The sequence below is a fragment of the Gossypium hirsutum genome, chromosome A06, assembly GCF_007990345.1.
Source record: "Gossypium hirsutum isolate 1008001.06 chromosome A06, Gossypium_hirsutum_v2.1, whole genome shotgun sequence".
Classification (NCBI taxonomy): domain Eukaryota; kingdom Viridiplantae; phylum Streptophyta; class Magnoliopsida; order Malvales; family Malvaceae; genus Gossypium; species Gossypium hirsutum.
This window is the reverse complement of record NC_053429.1, coordinates 35,635,879-35,654,417: the sequence shown is the minus strand read 5'-3', so window position 1 is coordinate 35,654,417 and position 18,539 is coordinate 35,635,879. Positions and strand designations below refer to the sequence as shown.

General features: G+C 28.7%; 1 long non-coding RNA gene across 1 annotated transcript; it reads right to left on the bottom strand.

Moving 5' to 3' along the window:
• Positions 1-10,849: 10,849 nt before the first annotated feature.
• On the bottom strand, positions 10,850-13,387 carry LOC107896410 (uncharacterized). Its single transcript, XR_001683748.2, has 6 exons — positions 13,339-13,387; positions 13,175-13,247; positions 12,284-12,365; positions 11,468-11,565; positions 11,242-11,365; positions 10,850-10,896 (listed from the first exon to the last, which is right to left on the bottom strand). It is a non-coding gene; the product is annotated as an uncharacterized lncRNA (long non-coding RNA).
• Between the last annotated feature and the right edge of the window lie 5,152 nt (positions 13,388-18,539).

Sequence of the window (18,539 nt, the reverse complement as noted above, 5' to 3'; positions counted from 1 at the left end):
AAATTAAAGCTTCAATTCTATATTTATTCATCATATGCTTCCAGCACTCATCCATATCAACTTTAAAAATTAGCCATGAAATCAAAAACTAATGACATAGTAAGTTGGACCCAATTGTAAAAGTCCAAAATCTTAGAAATTTTAAGGAGAAAGCAAGAATTAAACTTACATGAAGCTAGAGTATGAAAATCAGCTTGGACCCTCTTCCATGACTGTTTTTCAGCTAATGAAAATGAAGAGAAAATGAAGAGAATTCTAGATATTCTAATTTGGTCCCATTTTTATTTAGCTAATTTTGGCAATTTTCTAATTTTGCACTTATTTCACCCATTTCCTGAATTTTCTCGGCTATTGTAGCCCAAAATATCTTCTTTGGGATTATTTTCACTTTAGGTCCTTCCTCATTTGACAATTGAGTTATTTAATCCTTCTAGCAACTTTTACACTTTTTTCAATTTAGTTCTTTTTATTTAATTAATCACCCAAACATAAAAATTTTCTAACAAAATTTTAATACTACCTTACTGACACTCCGTAAATATTTATAAAAATATTTATGGCACGGTTTATAACACCGAGATCTCAATATTTTTTTCTCAATTTCTTGACCAAATAAATCTTTATAGAACACAATTTACTATTTCAAAAATCTTTTAAAAGCTACATTTGGCTCATAAATATTAAATAATATAATATACGAGTTCATTTTTCGGATTTGGTGGTCTCAAACCACTATTTTCGACATCGCTGAAATTTGGGCTATTGCAATCTTAAATTACGAGCGTAATATTAAAATTTGGACCAATTTGCCCTTTATTTTTATTATTTTAGTCTATTTAGGTTTTTTAAATAAAGTTTAAGACTAATTAAAAATAAATATTTTTTTTCTCGTAAAACAATAGATGTCATACATTACAATTAGAGTTGTCCACGGGCTAGGCTTTAATAAGATTCTAGGCCCGATTGATAGGCCTGGGCTCTGATGTCTACGGAACCAATAAAAATTTGACTAAAGAAAATGTATCTATCAATTAATAGTATAGCTACGATAAAAAATAAGTATTCATAATTGAAAACAAAGCAGTAAGGTTTTGTTGCATAAAACTAGAAATCAAACAATATAATTCACCCTAGGGCTCACCTCTTTTAGGTATTTAAAAAATTAATTCATACTTGGAAGAATAAACACAGCAAATATAGTATAACCATTAAAAAAACCTCGTGATAACTTCCTATGAAATCAGCTTGGAATCTCGAGTCTTGATAGAGAACTGCTTAGAAATCAGCTTCAATGGTGTTCTTTTGGATAATTTTCATTCTAAACTAGGATAGCTCCTTTTTCCTCTTGTATTTTCTTATTTATACCTTCTCAAAGTGCTAAAAAAAATGTAATTTCTAGCTGTTTTCGCACATGATTCCCAAAATCCACACACCTATATAGCTCACAAAGTCGTTTGGTCTGGCCATGTGAAAATATGCTGCATGTGTGCAGCTTTCAAAATGCGCTAATGTTTTAATTTCCACTTGTTTTTTACTCCTATGGCTCTTAAGTGCTCTATTAAACATCAAACATGAATATAAAAGATTAGTTATAAATAATTCACAGTTAATATCATATAATCACCCGAAAATACAATAAAAATGAGTCTAAAATATGTTACTATTGATATTTATTAATAATATTATCTCGTGCAAGTGAAACTTTCGAAAAAGAAAATCCGAAAACATACAATTAAGAAGTCTAAGAAAGAAGTGATGTGGTGGTAGTTAATTTAAAGTTAACTAGAAAATTGTTTAAGAAGTTAAAAGCTGGAGTGAGTAAAGTTTTACAATTATTGAACAACAAGAATTGTGTAATTCAGGAGGTTAATCTCTTAATGAATTTAATCCGTAATTGAGGACGTATAGCTTTAGGTGAAGTTGATGTTCTAGAAAGTGAAATTGGATTCCTTCCCACTACAATCTCGAGTATATGACTGACCAAACACAAATGGGGGTCAACCTTTAAATTTTCATTTAAAATCAAAATTATGAGGTTTAAAAATAAAAAATATTACATTCAATATGCAAAACCTAAGCTCAGCTTTCAAGTTCATAGTTTGTTATTATTATTATTATTATTATTATGTAATATAAAAATTAAATATATTATATCATAATGTGAATACTTAAAATATGTTAAGTTATTTAGGTTTATAATTTTAATAAAATAAATTTATATAACGGTATATTAAATAAATAAAAAAATTATTGGTAAGATTATGTTAATCATTTATAAATATCAATGAATTGAGTAAAATTTAAGGTTCATGGATCAAGACGAATTTAGATAAATATATATAGTATTAATATCATGCATTCACCTTTTCCAATCTAATTCATAAATACATCTACTTTCTTTTAAAATTAAAAATTATAAATTTATTTCCAACCTTAATATCAAATGTCTAGCTTCCCTCTAAATATGTCAATAGTTTAGAGTAAAAATGGGGGTGCTAAATATAAATATAAATTGTTTTAAAGAATAAAATTTCAAGTAAAATATTAAATAACTCAAAAAATTCTTATATAAAAATTTTAATCATGAACAACTAAAATTAATTATAAATTAATAAAATTAAAATTCGTTGAGTTAAGCCCAATGATCCATAAGACCAAGTAGCAAATCAAGCCCAGAAGAGGCCTAAAGCTTGGACCTTGACAAGACCAAGGCTAGCCCAATATCGACCCAACATTAACAATTGGTCAAATTATGATTTTTGCCTCCAATTTTTTTATTAAATTTGAAATTTCGTTTCTACATTAATTATTTTGGATTTTATTAATTAATAATATTACGTGTCAAAACAGTAGTGTTAAAAAAAATTCTATCAATCTATGTGATTTTTTTTTTTAAAAAAAGAGTATAAATCACGAGATTGAGCAGAATTTTTTAATGACAATTTAGTAAAAAAAAATTATTTTAATAACCATAAAGTCACCTTAAAATAATACAGAGAATTTTGTTTTTTTCCCTCTAATTTCAGATCCTTTTATGAAAATAAGTTTTTCTATATCTTTATTCATTTTATGATTTTTTTTAAAGTTAAATTTGATGATTAATCTTTCAAAAAGAGTTAAATTATTTTTCTTTTTAAAAAAAAATGAAAATGTTGACTAAAATATTAGTTTTTAACGATGTTGAAATGATAACCAGCATGGTAGTTTACATGTACTTCATACTGAAATGATACTATTTGTCTTATATACTACACCAACAAATAATTTAAAATTATAAATTTGTTAAAAAATAGAAAAATTAAAAAAATTATAAATTAAAAAAATAGCATGAAGTACACATGAATTGTCATGTGGGATGCTATGTTTAGAATTCAACGTTTTATTTAGTATTTTCATTAAAAAAAATATGACTCTTTTTAAAATATTGCTGGTTAAATTCAACTCATTTTAAAAAGAACTCATTTTAAAAAGGTTAAAAGCCAAATTTAACTCAAAAAATAAAAATTAAATTAAAAATATATAAATATTAATAACTAAATTTATAATTATGATTAAAAAATTTTACAATCAAATAAATTAAAGCATAATATCTATACTTATATAAATAATCCCCAAATGAGCCATTGATGGACACTTGTCCATATATATACTTTTTAATGGCATCATGCTTTTTTTTTTTTTTCAAGTTTACTGTTTTTAAAATTTGTTGGTTTGAATTCATATATATGGTACGTAGCTTTTAAAAATCATTTTATTAAAGGTTAATATACTAATTTGTCATTATACTTTAAATGGAAATCGAAAATTATTATTTTATTTCACTTTGATTGATATTTTTTATTATTCTTATAGGTTATATATAAATTTACCACTATATTTTAACTTTGTATTGAATTTTAAGGCTTTAGATTGAATTTTTTTCACTAAATTTAAATTTTTCTATTCATTATTAATTTTAAAAAAAATAATTTAATAAAAATATTTTTATATTTTAATTTAATATTTAACAATAATAAGTTAACTAATATAATATTAAAATTAAATAAAAACAATTATTTTATAAAAATAAACATAAAATATTCCTTTACAATATATATTGTTTTTCAAGTTTTTATTTCATTAAATAGAAATTTTAATTTTAAATATTTCAAGTTTACTAATTTTTAATATTTATAATTTAAGTCATTATTAATTATTAAAATAAAAATATTTGAAAGAAATTTTTATCAAATTATATTTTCAAATCATGAAATTTAATATTGAAGGGTAAAATTTAATCAAAAATTAAAGTTAGTGAAAAACTTTAATAAAATTTAAAGTTTAGTGGTAAAATTCAATCATACGTAAATTTACTTATAGTTTCAATATATAATAGCAAATATCAATGAAGGTAAAGTATAATGACAATTTTCAGTATTCTCCTATTGATAGAAAAATTGTACTTAATTATTTTTTTTAAATAACATATTTAAAGAGTGTCATACGCGATAATTTAAAAATTAATTTAATATATGTATCCGACCTATCCAAGAAAATAATTAAAAATTATTTTATAATTACTTTTAAATTTTTAGAAAATTTATAATTTTTATTTTTAAACATATTTAAAAGGTTGAAATGTATGTTAACTGGCGAGTCAATTCAAATTTGTATTAAACCCTTCGAAAAAAAATTATAAAGTATATATATATATTGTTAATTATTTATATTATTTGTATGACCTATACTTGTTCTGTATTTAAAATAATTGGTTCAAATAATTATTGGTGAATGGAATTAAAATCAGCATTTAACCTAATAAAGAAACAAAGCTAAAACAGTTATCAATTATTTTATTCTTAAATTGTAATTTCTTTAACTCGACCTAGACGATAAGCTCGAATCTGAGAGGTTACATTGGCCACCGAGATGATCTGGTGCGATCAGAGATTTTAAATAGTCAAATTAAAATATTTGTTTATCTTTAGAAATACTTAGACTATTTTTAGAAAACGGCTCATGGGTTGATAAAATACTATTAATTTAATATTTTTCTTGAAAAGGTAATTACCATCGAAAGCTTAGTTAACTTCTAGTTTATTTATTAGACATAATTTAATTATGACTTAGTAGCGGAAAAGTGATTTTTAACTTAGTTTTGATGAAAACTATATTTCATGCACAGATAATTAAATTCCATATCTTAAATTAAGTTAAATGTCATTCATGCTAAATAAACCCTAAACATGAGACCCATGCCACAAAATAAGTAAAATAGTACGGTTCTGAAATAACAAAAATTATAAAATAAACCTAGTAATACTTTCATAAAAATAAAACGTTTTCGAGCCCTCCGTATGCCGCGACCGTATCCTTACCTGGTGGGTTATCTGTAAAAGGGGAGTGAGCTATGAAACTCAATGTGAGTTTAGTCACAAGAAAACTAGAACAAAACAACAAACAAACAAAGCACATGGATTAGCAATTTTGAGATTAAACACAACGATAAAGCACCTCAGATTAACGATTTTTCACATAAAACAGTTTTATATGCACGTGCTTATAAATGCAATGTAGTTTCAAATTAACAGAAAAGTCCTACTCGACTCTACTACACACCTCACTTATGAGTTCCCCAGAATTCATCTATCATATCACTCCGGATTATGGATGAGCCACCACTGATTTGCAGTTAAACTACCACTTTGTAAAGGAAAAATATGTATTTTAGATAAAATTATTTGCAGTTACTGCCACTTGTTGTGAGTGCACAACATGTCTGCAGATTAAACAAACTGCTACCTGGTTTTGTAGATAAGCCACCACTTGTTTACAAATTTAAAAAAACTGTCACTCTTCCTTCATATAATGTCCCACCCCATACAATGCAGTATGTCATGCTTTGTATTATAGCAAATCAACACTAGTAGTAGACATGTAACATGTACTCAATTCATCACTAAGACTTAACATGCTTATCATGTTTTTTGTAGAGCGGTAACAATATTATCACTTTCAATTTAACATTCTCACTTTACCGGAAAAAAATATAACTTTCAAGTATCATGTGATATAATAAGAGCATTTAAGGCATTTAACACAAATTTCAAGATTCACAAGATATCAATGACCTAATTGAGCAAGGAAAAACTCTGAAAACAAGTCAAATAATGTATAGGGATTAAACTAGACATATGATACTTTTACATAATATTAATAATTTAGTCAATCAGATCATTGATTCTAACATTATTCGTATTGTTAGGGACTTAATTGAATAAAATAGAATAATAAAAACAGTTCAGGGATCAATCTGAGACTAAATTGAGCAAATCACAAAATTCTAGGTAAAATTGTAAAATCTAAAAAATAGGGGCAAATGGTTGTTTGGCCACACCGTGTGGAAGGGTTACACGGTCGTATAACAGATTGAGGCAGTGTGGTTTACGAATTGCACTAGGGTTTCCTATGTAACATCCCTAACCTGTATCCGTCGCCAGGTTAAGGTTATGAGGTATTACCGAACATATACAATTCACACAGATATGCATAACATAATATAGTTCAAAATTTTAATCACATCAATTATTATAATTAATCAACTAACGAAACTTATAATATATGTCATTCATAGCATGATATAAATTACACATAATCCATCATTTATACATATACAGGACATATAACACATCAATAATTTCATTATTGAATATTAGACCTATTTTTATAAAAGTCCTACACATGTACAAATTATAGACCATTTGAAATAAAATATGCATTATCAAATTTTATATATATATATATATATATACACGACACCAACATATTAATCTATATGAAACTTGTATATTTTACATAATATAATGAGCTTCCATTTAAAAACAAACTCATTCTAGTTTCTAGTCCATTCGGCTAACATAGATCATTATCTTAGTATATAAGATAAAAGTACACCAAATGGTACCATGTATGTGTCTCAGTTTTTTTTTTTTACATAACATTCACATGGCCTACTTTAACTTATTTAACACTTAATATAAACATATAACAAAAATACAAAACATTTTTACATGTATCATATACTCAGATACACTTCCAATGTAAGCTCAAATCAAGATTAAATATTTATATGTATTTATAAACATATAACATAACCAATTTCTTCATGCCACATTCGAAATCAACAAACAATCCTCAAGACTTTCGTATAACAGAAATTATGTTCAACCATGATATACAACATGATAACCAAATAAACTTTAACTATAATCCAACCAATACCGAATTTAAACCTAATAATAAAGCCATTTTCAATACATAAAACACTTACCAAAAACATCATCCATCCATAGTACTTAGCACTTTAACTGAAATGAATTTTTACCACATTCATGCATAGCTCATTAAACATAATAACTAAGCACACATAAAACCAAAACTAAGCATAAATACCAAGCCATTTTCGCATGGCTTTATACAAAACCAAAGTTCGTCGTTTCAAAACATTTTCCAGCCTATACATGCCATAAGTTTAAAAATTTAGTTTATAAAATATCGAAGGCAATCGGTAGTGTGCTAAACTTTGCTGACGATCTCCGAGCTTGTAACTTGAATCTGAAATCTATAAAATAGAGGTAAACATAAATACACAAAGTAAGCTAATTTAGCTTAATAAGTCACAAGCAAATTTAACCATTCAAAAGAATAATCAAAGCATTTAAAACAAGCCAAATCATAACATTACTGTTATACTTAATCTCAAACATATCATCTTATTTATTTATAACTTATACTTCTACACAAATAAGTTACCTTGGCCGAATGCTAATGTATCACATTTAGCATAATATCATTCAATTTTTCATTCCCAAAATAACATTATTCCAAGTATGCTTACATTTAAATATATATATGTACTCATGAATCAAAACTCAATTTCATATATATATATATAGCCGAAACATACTTCTCATATCTACTCACATTCTTCACTTATATCTTACATATCTTATAATAGATATCAAGAATCTTACTTAACTTGTTTCAATTAAGTAATAAGCTAAGCTCATACCTGGTTATTTTAGCTCATTTAGCGTATTCAATTTTCACATCAGCATAAAGTCTTTTAAGCTTAAACTTATAATAATTCATCGGCATAAAGCCTGCTAGGCCTAAGCCTATATCACACACCGGCACAAGGCCTGCTAGACTCGAAGTCTAATTTTATACACCGGCAATAAGCCTGCTAGGTATAAAGCCTGATTTAATTCACCAGCACATGGCTTGATAGGCTCAAAGCCCGAATGTCAATAATATAAAGCTGTCTCATAAAAAATTCTTATATCGAAAATTCCAAATATTCCATAAAGTTCATACTGACTTCCAAATTCATACTAACTTCCAAATGTCATAACTCAGTCGTAACAAATTCATTAACATAGCTCCCAAGGTTATTTACATTCGGCTTACATAAATATATATTCAAATAATTCATTCAGCATATAGAAATCATATTTATTTAAAAGTAACAATGTTTAATTGCTTAAAGACTTACCTCGGACGATGAAAAATCGGTACAGATCGGCTAGTCGACAACTTTATTTTTCTCCCAATCTAAATCTGATTTTCTCTTTTCTTGATCTAAATTAATATAAACTAAACTTATTAAATCAAATATTTAATAGGCAAATTACACTTTTACCCCTGATATTTCACATTTTTCACAATTTAGTCCATATTGCATAAAACACAAAATATGCACAATCTCACAACAACATAGTTAGGCCGAATATTCCTTATACTCATACTAGTCCATATATTTCATTTATTTTACATTTTAGTCCTTCAATTTATTATTTTTGCAATTTAGCCCTAATTACTCAAATTCACCAAAAATTTCAATACAAATCATATTAATCCAAAACATATCTTTCATAATTTATCATCAAACATCACAAAACACAAATATTCATCAATGGCATAACTCAAAAAATTCATCAAAATCAGAAATTCTAGCATGGGTCGAATAGTATTCGAAGCAACGATATCAAAAACGTAAAAATTATAAAAAATCGAGCTAAAACTCACCTTGAATCAAGCTTGCTAATGGCCGGATATGTTTTTCTTTCTCTTTTTCTTTTCTTTTTGTATTTTCGGCTTTTGAAGAAAAAAAAAGAATGCATGCAACTTTATTTTATGTTTTTATAATTATAACATTATTAAAATATTATAAAATTACCATTTTAAAATTAAGATAATACCTTGCTATTTAATACCACAAACCGTCCATCCATTTTAATCATGGCCTAATTACATTATAAGTACCTCATGCAACAAAGACAACATCAATTCGACCCTTTTTATATTTAACCACCAAATTTTCATTTTACGCGATTAAGTTCTTTTTATTAAATCGGGCACTCAAATAATAAAATTAAATCATGCAAATTTCACAGATATAAATTCACATAGAATAAACACAGAAAATAATTTTTAAATATTTTTCTAACTAAGATTCATGGTCTCGAAACCACTGTTTCGATTAGGGTCTAAATCAAGTTGTTACATTCAAGGCACATGACCGTTAGGCCGTGTGGTTCACCCGAGTGGTAGACCTTGTGGAAGGGTCATGCCCGTGTGAGAAGTGAACTATCCTAGGGTTTGGAGGGGGACATAACCGTGTGGTCCACACGCTCTTGTGGCAGCCCATGTGGCCCTATCCTAGGCATGGTTTTGCCCCGATTTGCTTGTAAAAGAACACACACCTGTCACATGGGTCTTGAATGACGATCTTCACGTCCAAATTTGATCTGGGATGCCTAAATCGGGTCCTTCAAATGATATTTACGCAAGAATTAATAAAAAATTTCAAGATTCATCAAGATTATCAAAAGATTCAATGAAAAATCGTTTAATTGGTCGCAAGATTATCGATAGATAGAAAATCTATAAAGATTCAAGATCAAACTTCGAGATTTGAGGCGTACTTACCACTTCTTGGCAAGAATTCACTACACCAAAACAGGTTTTTAGCGGCGTTTTTTTATACCTTTAGCGGCGCTTTTTAGCGCCGCTAAAAGTATTTGCGGCATTTTTAAAAGCGCTGCAAAAAATGCCACTGTTGTCATCGCCGCAAACTTTTGCGGCATTTTTAGAAATAAACGCCGCTATAGATTAGGATCTTTAGCGGCACTTTTCTAACAAACGCCGCTATAGCTTGGGATCTTTAGCGGCACTTTTTAACAAACGCCACTATAGCTCAAGACCTTTAGCGGCGCTTTTACCACAAACGCCACTATAGATCAAAGACCTTTAGCGACGCTTTGATTACAAACGCCGCTAAAAACACCATTCTTTGGCAGCGTTTATGAAAAAACGCCACTAACTTTTAAAAACATTTAGAAATATTAAATATTAAAATAAAACATTATTAATATAAAAAATTAATTAGTATTAAATATATACTTTTAGTAAAAAAGATAGTATTTAATCATATAATAAATTAATTTTTTTAGTCAAAATATTGAAAAATTATGTTAATATTTAAATAGCAAAATTACAAGTTCAAATAGTGCAACTAATTGATTGCAAAAAAAAATGCATAAGTTCAAAATGTAAAATTTATAGACTAAAATGGAAATTCAAAAACCCTTTGAAATTAAACTGAAATGGATCATCTTCATCATCTTCTTCTTCACTTTCAACTCTGTGACCATCTTCTTCTCTGCTGCCTATGTGATTCAATGCTCTCCTTTCATCATCTTCATCGTCATTATAAGGCACAGTGACTCTTCAGGAGGTGAAGATGGTGAATCCACAACCCTCTGCCGTTTTAAGTCCCGTTTTACGTCTACACTATCACCAAGTTTCCTTTTTGCTTTCATCTTCTTTCCCCCTCCTTCACTCTCACAATTTTTGCTGTTATACCACAGTAGCATTCATCAATTAAACTAAATTCCCATGAGATCTTCTACTACAATCGTTCACCTAAAATAAATGATAAAAAAAAAAGAACTATACTTTTGGATGCTGAGAAAAAAAGCAGAAAAATTCATAGCCAACTATTTAGGGTTTTTATTGAGTACCAGATAAAACATAGCAGCATAGCAAGTCAAAGTTGGTAGGGATTTTCCCAACCAAGAATATGGAATCACACTACACTAGAAGAAAATAACATGCCTCGTTGCTTATTTCGGTTCCACAGTCATGATCATAAGTATAATTATAATAAAATAGGTTTTGAGTCCTGAAGTATTGACTGACCTGTTGGGGTCTTATTATCTTTGTATCGGGATCATCTAGAGACTCGTGCCAGTGTGCCAAGTACCCAGCCATTCGAGGGATTGCAAATAACACAGTGAAGAACTCTGGTGGAAATCCCATGGCCCTATTGAATAAAACCTCAATTGTCACTGGTCTAACATCTAAAATATATCTTATACATTCGTCTAGTTTCTCAAAGTGAGCAGTGAAATTAATCTTATCTTACCGATATATTAACCCAAAATAGAAATCAACATTTGGATAAAGCTTCCTCTTAATAAAATATTCGTCAGATAATGCGGCCTTCTCCAAACTAATAGCTACCTGCAAAAGGGGAAAATGATAGACGGCAAGAGAAAAGCATATTAAAACATTTACAGTAAACAAAGAAATCATGGACAAAATTAGAATGTCACTTATACAAACTACAAAGTACTAATGAATCCCTGTTTAGAAAACATAATACTATTTACGGAATTTGCCACCAAATATGAAGCCAACATGACTGAACTCTCAGTCTATGCGTTATTATACCTTGATCAGCTTACATACCATGAAACATTCAAGTTCAATCATGAAGAACTTAAAACAGATTAGGTGTGGGAAAAGGTTAGTGGGAAAAGGTTAGTTGCTTTATGTAAAAGAAAATAATCCGGAGGGTTGTCGATAAACACCTCAATAAGTGGATCCCGACCAACAATAGAAAAAATTAAGTACAAAGGAGATTAGATAAATTTTCAAACAAAATATCAGCGACTAAAATATACTATACATTTCTTTTATTTTTTTAAAGAAATTAGAAGAGTTTAACAATAAAATTATGAAAAACCACAAGCCACTGTCACTACTGCTGGGACATTCAAACTGACATAAATTAAAACCAAACTCCGATCAAGAAATGAGTATATAGAAAACAATAGAAGATTCTTCAAATACGAAAAAAATTAAAATCAAAATAAAGAAAAAATACTAAAAAAACAAAATAAAATATCAAAGAAAATGAAGCGAAGAAAATTTTCATAAAGAAAATAAATATGACCACCTTCTGTGCAATTCAGTGCAATTGTTGACAAGCCCATTGAGTTCTTAGTACCCTTAGCAAGAGATTCCAAAGAAGCACCAGCCTGCAAAAGGGTACAAAGAAATAGACTGAAACAGGGTTCAATAAAGTAGAAACACAATTCATAGGACGAATAGAAACACTTTGGAAGATAAAGTTGATTAATTATTTTTTCAATTTTTTTATTATAAAGATTAATATTTTCATTTGGATATATGAATGTCTATGAATATATTCAGAATATATGCTTAGGGGCAAACAATGGCCTTACACCTTTCGTTAAATGGAATAATATCAATTTTAATCTCTCAATTTCGTTAAATTTTGTTAAAATTTTACTTTTAACCCCCCAAAATTTTAAAATTACTTCAAGCAATGCATAAAAAAATATCATAATTTTTTTCAAAAAACAAAGGATGAAAATGAACTAAAATATAATGAAAAAACCTCAATTTTTTTAAAAAAAATTCTCAAAAATAATTAAAATTCGATGATTGAACTGATTGAACTAGCTGTTACCTTATTTATAACTAAGTAAAAAAAACATGAACAAAATTTCGGATTACACCAACTAAATTTCTTTCATCAATGCTTAATAAACCTCATATACTCGGACATGTAATTATAGTATGTTTACTATATACATAAAGAATGAGTAAAAATATATGATCAAAAGCAAATATTTTTTTGATAAAGAAATTCAAATTTGAACCCGCAATTGCAGCAGTAAACTATGCATGTTATCCAGTTTCTGTTTAAGTTCTTTAATGTTAGTAAGGTTCACCAGGGAAGACTCAGAATTAGATGATTCAGTGATGAGAGCGGCACATTTTTCAAGCTTGAGCAACCACAAGATTCCAGCAGTTAACCTACCAATTGAATCAACTTCGGATTTGCATAAGAAAGCAAGGTGTTGAAGTTCGTCCTTGGTTAAAACAGCCTCAATCTATAGAAGTGAATGAAACCTTTATTTAAGAGTGTGATTGGAGATTACTACCTATGTAATCAAGTTCTTTTAAAAGTAAGATTGAATTTACCTGTTGTTTGACTGAGAGTTTAAAGTTCTCCATCATCCAGTTGATGGTTGTCAACTTTATCTTCCAATATCTTCATACGAACTTCAAGATTCATTCTTCCAAATATTCAGACACTTTATTTGAAGCCATTTACAGGTAAAGGATCTTTAAGGATGCTGCTCCTCTTGATATTCATGCTAAATGCACAATTTGGATCCCATTTTCCTGTTGATATTCATGCACTCTTTGCAAATAAGGGCACTACCAGACCAACCATAGTAATGTCATTTCATGTTCTAGAAAAGCTACTTGCATCCATGAATAGAAACACTTTGGCACAGCGCAAACCATGTTTATTAGTAATATTTCTACATCGCATTCTCACAAGCAATCTATCTATTGACAAATTTTGGCATTATGCAATAGAATTCCTCTGAAACAACAACAACATGAGGATAATCTTATGAATATCCTAACTTTATAAACATAATGCAAGAATCGTATAATTTTTTTTAACACAACCAACTTATATTGCAATGAATCCACGCTTTAACACAATAAACCCAGAATTTGAAGACTAGAACAGTGGCAGTGCCATACATCCAAAAGACTAAGAAGGACACGTAAATAAGCTCAGCAACTCTAATAAATAAAACAAGGAAATAGAACGGGTGAGAAATTTAAAAGAAAAAAATGCATTATTTTCTAGCTACTAGAAAAACAAAGAAGACTTCAAGTTGACAGCAAATACGAACAGAAAAAAAGTCAAATTGAGACCACAAGTAAAACCAATTCCTGAAACAAGTATGAAAAAGACCCAATCTTTATTTTATTCCTTTTCTTAAAAACCAATGAAGGAGAAAAGAAAAGGCAAGTACCTCAATAGCGTTCTTCAAAAGAAGGTCATTTCAGGTATCCAAGTGGAAAGGGCTGGCGCCAAAGCCCCCATCTATTTTGGAACACAACTAAGCAAGAAGGAGCCACCTTTCAACCCCTTCCCCCTTTTCTTTATATTCGTTTTACAACTTTGTCTTCCCACGATTTGTGTCTGGCGAAGCGTCGGTTTGGGTCTCTCTAAGTGTGTGAACCATGAAAATGAAAAACAAAAGAACAAAAAAGAGTGTGTGGGAGGGAATTTTAAGAGGAAACCTAGAACTAAAAACTGAAACCAGAGGACAGTAGAATAGAATAGCTAACCTGGAACAGTAGAAGTCTGCATTTTGTAAAGTTAGGGGTTTCAGGGGGAAATTAGGGATTTCGAAAATTTGGGAATAATATGGCGCGATTCTTTTAAAAGTATTTGTGGCGTTTTACAAAAAACGCCACAAAAAATCATAGTTTTTAATACATAGTTTTTCGAACTTTGCGGCGTTTATATCATAGCGCCACTAATGCTCATAAAAAACAACACCGTTTTGTTTAAACAACAATGAAATTTTGCGGCGCTTTTAGCGTAGCGCCGCTAATGATGACCTTTAATGGCGTTTTTCTCCTAGCGACGCGAAATCCATTAAATTCGTAGCCAAAAACTACACAGTTTTGTCTATATTATTAAGAATTTTTTTGCGGCGTTTTGGACAAAAACGCCACTAATAAATGAAATTCTTTATTGAAACGGCGCCGTTTTGGAAAATTTTAATACATAGGTTTTTTTAAGTTATATTTATAAAAATTAGATAAAATTAAAATTTTTAGTTTTTTAAGTAATATTTATAAAAATTAGATAAAATTAAAAGTTTAGTGTTTTTATTTCATTTTTATTTTTGTATTTTAATTTTATTTCTTATAAATTGGCCCTCTCCAAATTTAATAATTATACTTACATTATCCGTAGCAATCTATTACTTTTTTAAACTTATTTATTAATTCGATTTATGGTAATATTTAAATATATCAAATGGTTTAGATTCAATTTTTTTAATATAAAAACATTAATTAATTGTATAAAATTCCAAATCTCAAGTAAACCTTAACCTTATTAAACCCTAAATGAACCATTGAAATGATATAAATATTTAAGTCTATCTATTATATACATCTCTTTCAAGGCATAATTTAAACCCTAAATTATACATCTTTTACAATTACATAATAACATATTTAAAATATAAATAAAAAATCTAAACCCAAAACCCTAACCCGACCCCTAAAACTCTAAACCCTAAATCCCTAAACTCTTAACCACTAACGTCTAACCCCTAAACTCTTAACCCCTAAACCTTAAATCTCGACCAACGTCCCTTAATTAAACCATAATCCCTAATCCATAATCCCTAAATCCATATATATAGTAGTCCCTAAACCTTTAAATATGAACCCCTAAACCAGCCTTAAATATTAAATTTATCATATACTCTAAACTAATTAAAAACCCTAAACAATTTTATTATTATCTTTTACAACTACATAATAACATATTTTAAATATAATAATAATCTAAACCCAAAACCCAAAACCCTAACCTGACCCCTGAAACCTTAAGCCCCTAAATCACTAACTCTTAACCCCTAGCTAACATCTAACTCCTAAACCCCTAACCCCTAAGCCTTAAATCCCAACCCTTAATTAAACCATAATCCCTATTAATCCATAATCCCTAAATCCATAAATACTCCCTAACTAAAACCTTAAAATATGAACTCTTAAACCGACCTTAAATCTTAAATAAAATTATATACCCTAAATTGAAAACCCTAAATTATAGTGATAATTAATTCAATATTTTAAAATTAATAATATCTCTTTTATGATTATATAAGAAATTTTTTATTATATAAATTAAAAAATAATTAGTAATCATGTACCCAAAAAATTTTAAAATTATTTTAACTAATAGTCTTTTAATTTTTCCATGTGTTTTATTTCAAATTATTTCCACGTGTTATTTTTTTCTGAAGATTTTAAATATTTAATTAGAAATAAGTTCAATTTTAAATAATTAATATAAATAATAAATCAATTAAACACCGCTAAATCCCCGAAAGCGCAAAAAAAGGTGTAGTTTTGGCTTAGGTTTTTTTTGCGGCGCTTTCTAAAAAACGCCACTAAATCCCCGAAAGCTCACAAAACGGCGTCGTTTTGGATTAGGTTTTTTGCGGCGCTTTCCCAAAAACGCCGCTAAAGCCCTGAGCATTAGCGGCGCTTTCTTAAAAACACCGCTAAATCCCCGAAAGCTCACAAAAACTGCGTCGTTTTACATTAGGTTTTTTGCGGCGCTATCTCAAAAACGCCGCTAAAGCCGTGAGCATTAGCGGCGCTTCCTTAAAAACGCCGCTAAATCCACAAAGCTCACAAAACTGCATCGTTTTGGATTAGGTTTTTTTGCGGCGCTTTCTCAAAAACGCCGCTAAAGCCCTGAGCATTAGCGGCGCTTCCTTAAAAATGCCGCTAAATCCACAAAGCTCACAAAACTGCGTCGTTTTGGATTATGTTTTTTGCGGCGCTTTCTCAAAAACGCCGCTAAAGCCCTGAGCATTAGCGGCACTTCCTTAAAAACGCCGCTAAATCCACAAAGCTCACAAAACTGCGTTGTTTTGGATTAGGTTTTTTGCGGCGCTTTTTAAAAAACGCCGCTATTGCTTATTGTTAGCGGCGTTTTTCAGGAAGCGCCACTAATGCTCGATCTTTAGCGGCGTTTTTTATTTAAACGCCGCTAAAAACGCTGCTAAAAGCCCGTTTTGGTGCAGTGATTAAAAAGTTTTCTAGTGATGATTATTAATCCAATTGAAAAATGACTTGAATCGAGAATAGATTTTGATTCAGAAAGCAAAAAGAATTTTCAATAATGAAATAAATTATGATGTAAAGGGGAGAAAAGAAAATAAATAGGGATTAATAGAAAATATGAAAGCAAAATTCTAAAGGGACATGAAAAGGGCAGGTTGAAATTCTAATTGGAATGAAAGAAATAAATCAAAATCCTAATGTAATTAGGAAATGGGACTAAATAGCTAGGTTTTCAAACTTTTTTGGGGCTGCAGGGCAATTTACCCCTTTTGCTGAAAATAAAAGGGAAATGAGGTGAGGTTGGTGTGACTTGAACTTGGGAATCCAAAAGAATGATGTAAAGGCTTAACTATTTGAACTGCTGCCCACGCTTATATATTATAGTGTTATTTTTTATATTAGGTTGCTGAAATTAAAAAAAAAGAGAGAAAAATGAGATTTGAACCTAAGATATCTAAGAAGTATACTAAGTACTTAACGATTAAGATTAAATTATTTCTTAATTATTTATTTTATTTAACCCCTATATTTTAGGGGGTTACATAACTAAATCTTTAAAGAATTATTCTAAATTTTTTACTTACATCTTGGTTAATATTCATGGGGCTTTTTTCTAAACATTCATTCAATGTTGTTTATCTAATTTAATCTAAAAATGTATTTCACATTTTAAAATTTTATATTTAAGAAAGTTGTTTTGACTCACTAATTTTTAAAATTATTAAAATTTATTGATAAGTTGTTAATTCAGGTGATAATAATCTCATCATCATATAAGAACGATAATACAAACACTTATTAGGAGACCTTTATCTTAAACACTTTTAGCTAAAAGGGATTAATTTCAAGTTTTCAACAAATATACATATTAATTTTGAGAAAATAATTTTTTAAAAGGAGTTTATAAATACAATACAAATTACAAATAATATATGTCCAATCAACTTCAAAGCGCAACGGGTTGAAACACAAAATATATTCAAATCTAGACAAAAATAAATCTAAACAAGATTGGCACATAATAAGACTTAAACTCATAATAATTTAAGAGAGAATCCACATAAAATTTTTGCACATAATGAAACTTGAACATAGATATTCAATATCTCAAGAGATTAGCTTTTTACCAACCCACTTCGAAAAATCACTTCAAGAGAAAGTCAAAATTTGTTGTTAATCCTTAGACTTTGATAAAACTTGAGATTCAAGTCTTGTAATTAAAAAGGCTAGAAACAAAGTTGACCTACTTTTTTTTATTTCAAAATCTCACTCTCCAATCATTGAAATTAAAAGTAATTTTCGTTAAAATTTGTCAATTTTGTATGCTGATTAGGTTGCCCTTATGTAACGCGATAAATGATTGACAGAAAATAAATATGTTATTGTTGACATATTTTAATTGAAACTACAACAACAATGATGATTGGACTATGAATTTTAAATTGAAAAGTAAGAGGATTGAATTTTAAACTTTTAAAATAAAAGGGCTAAATCTC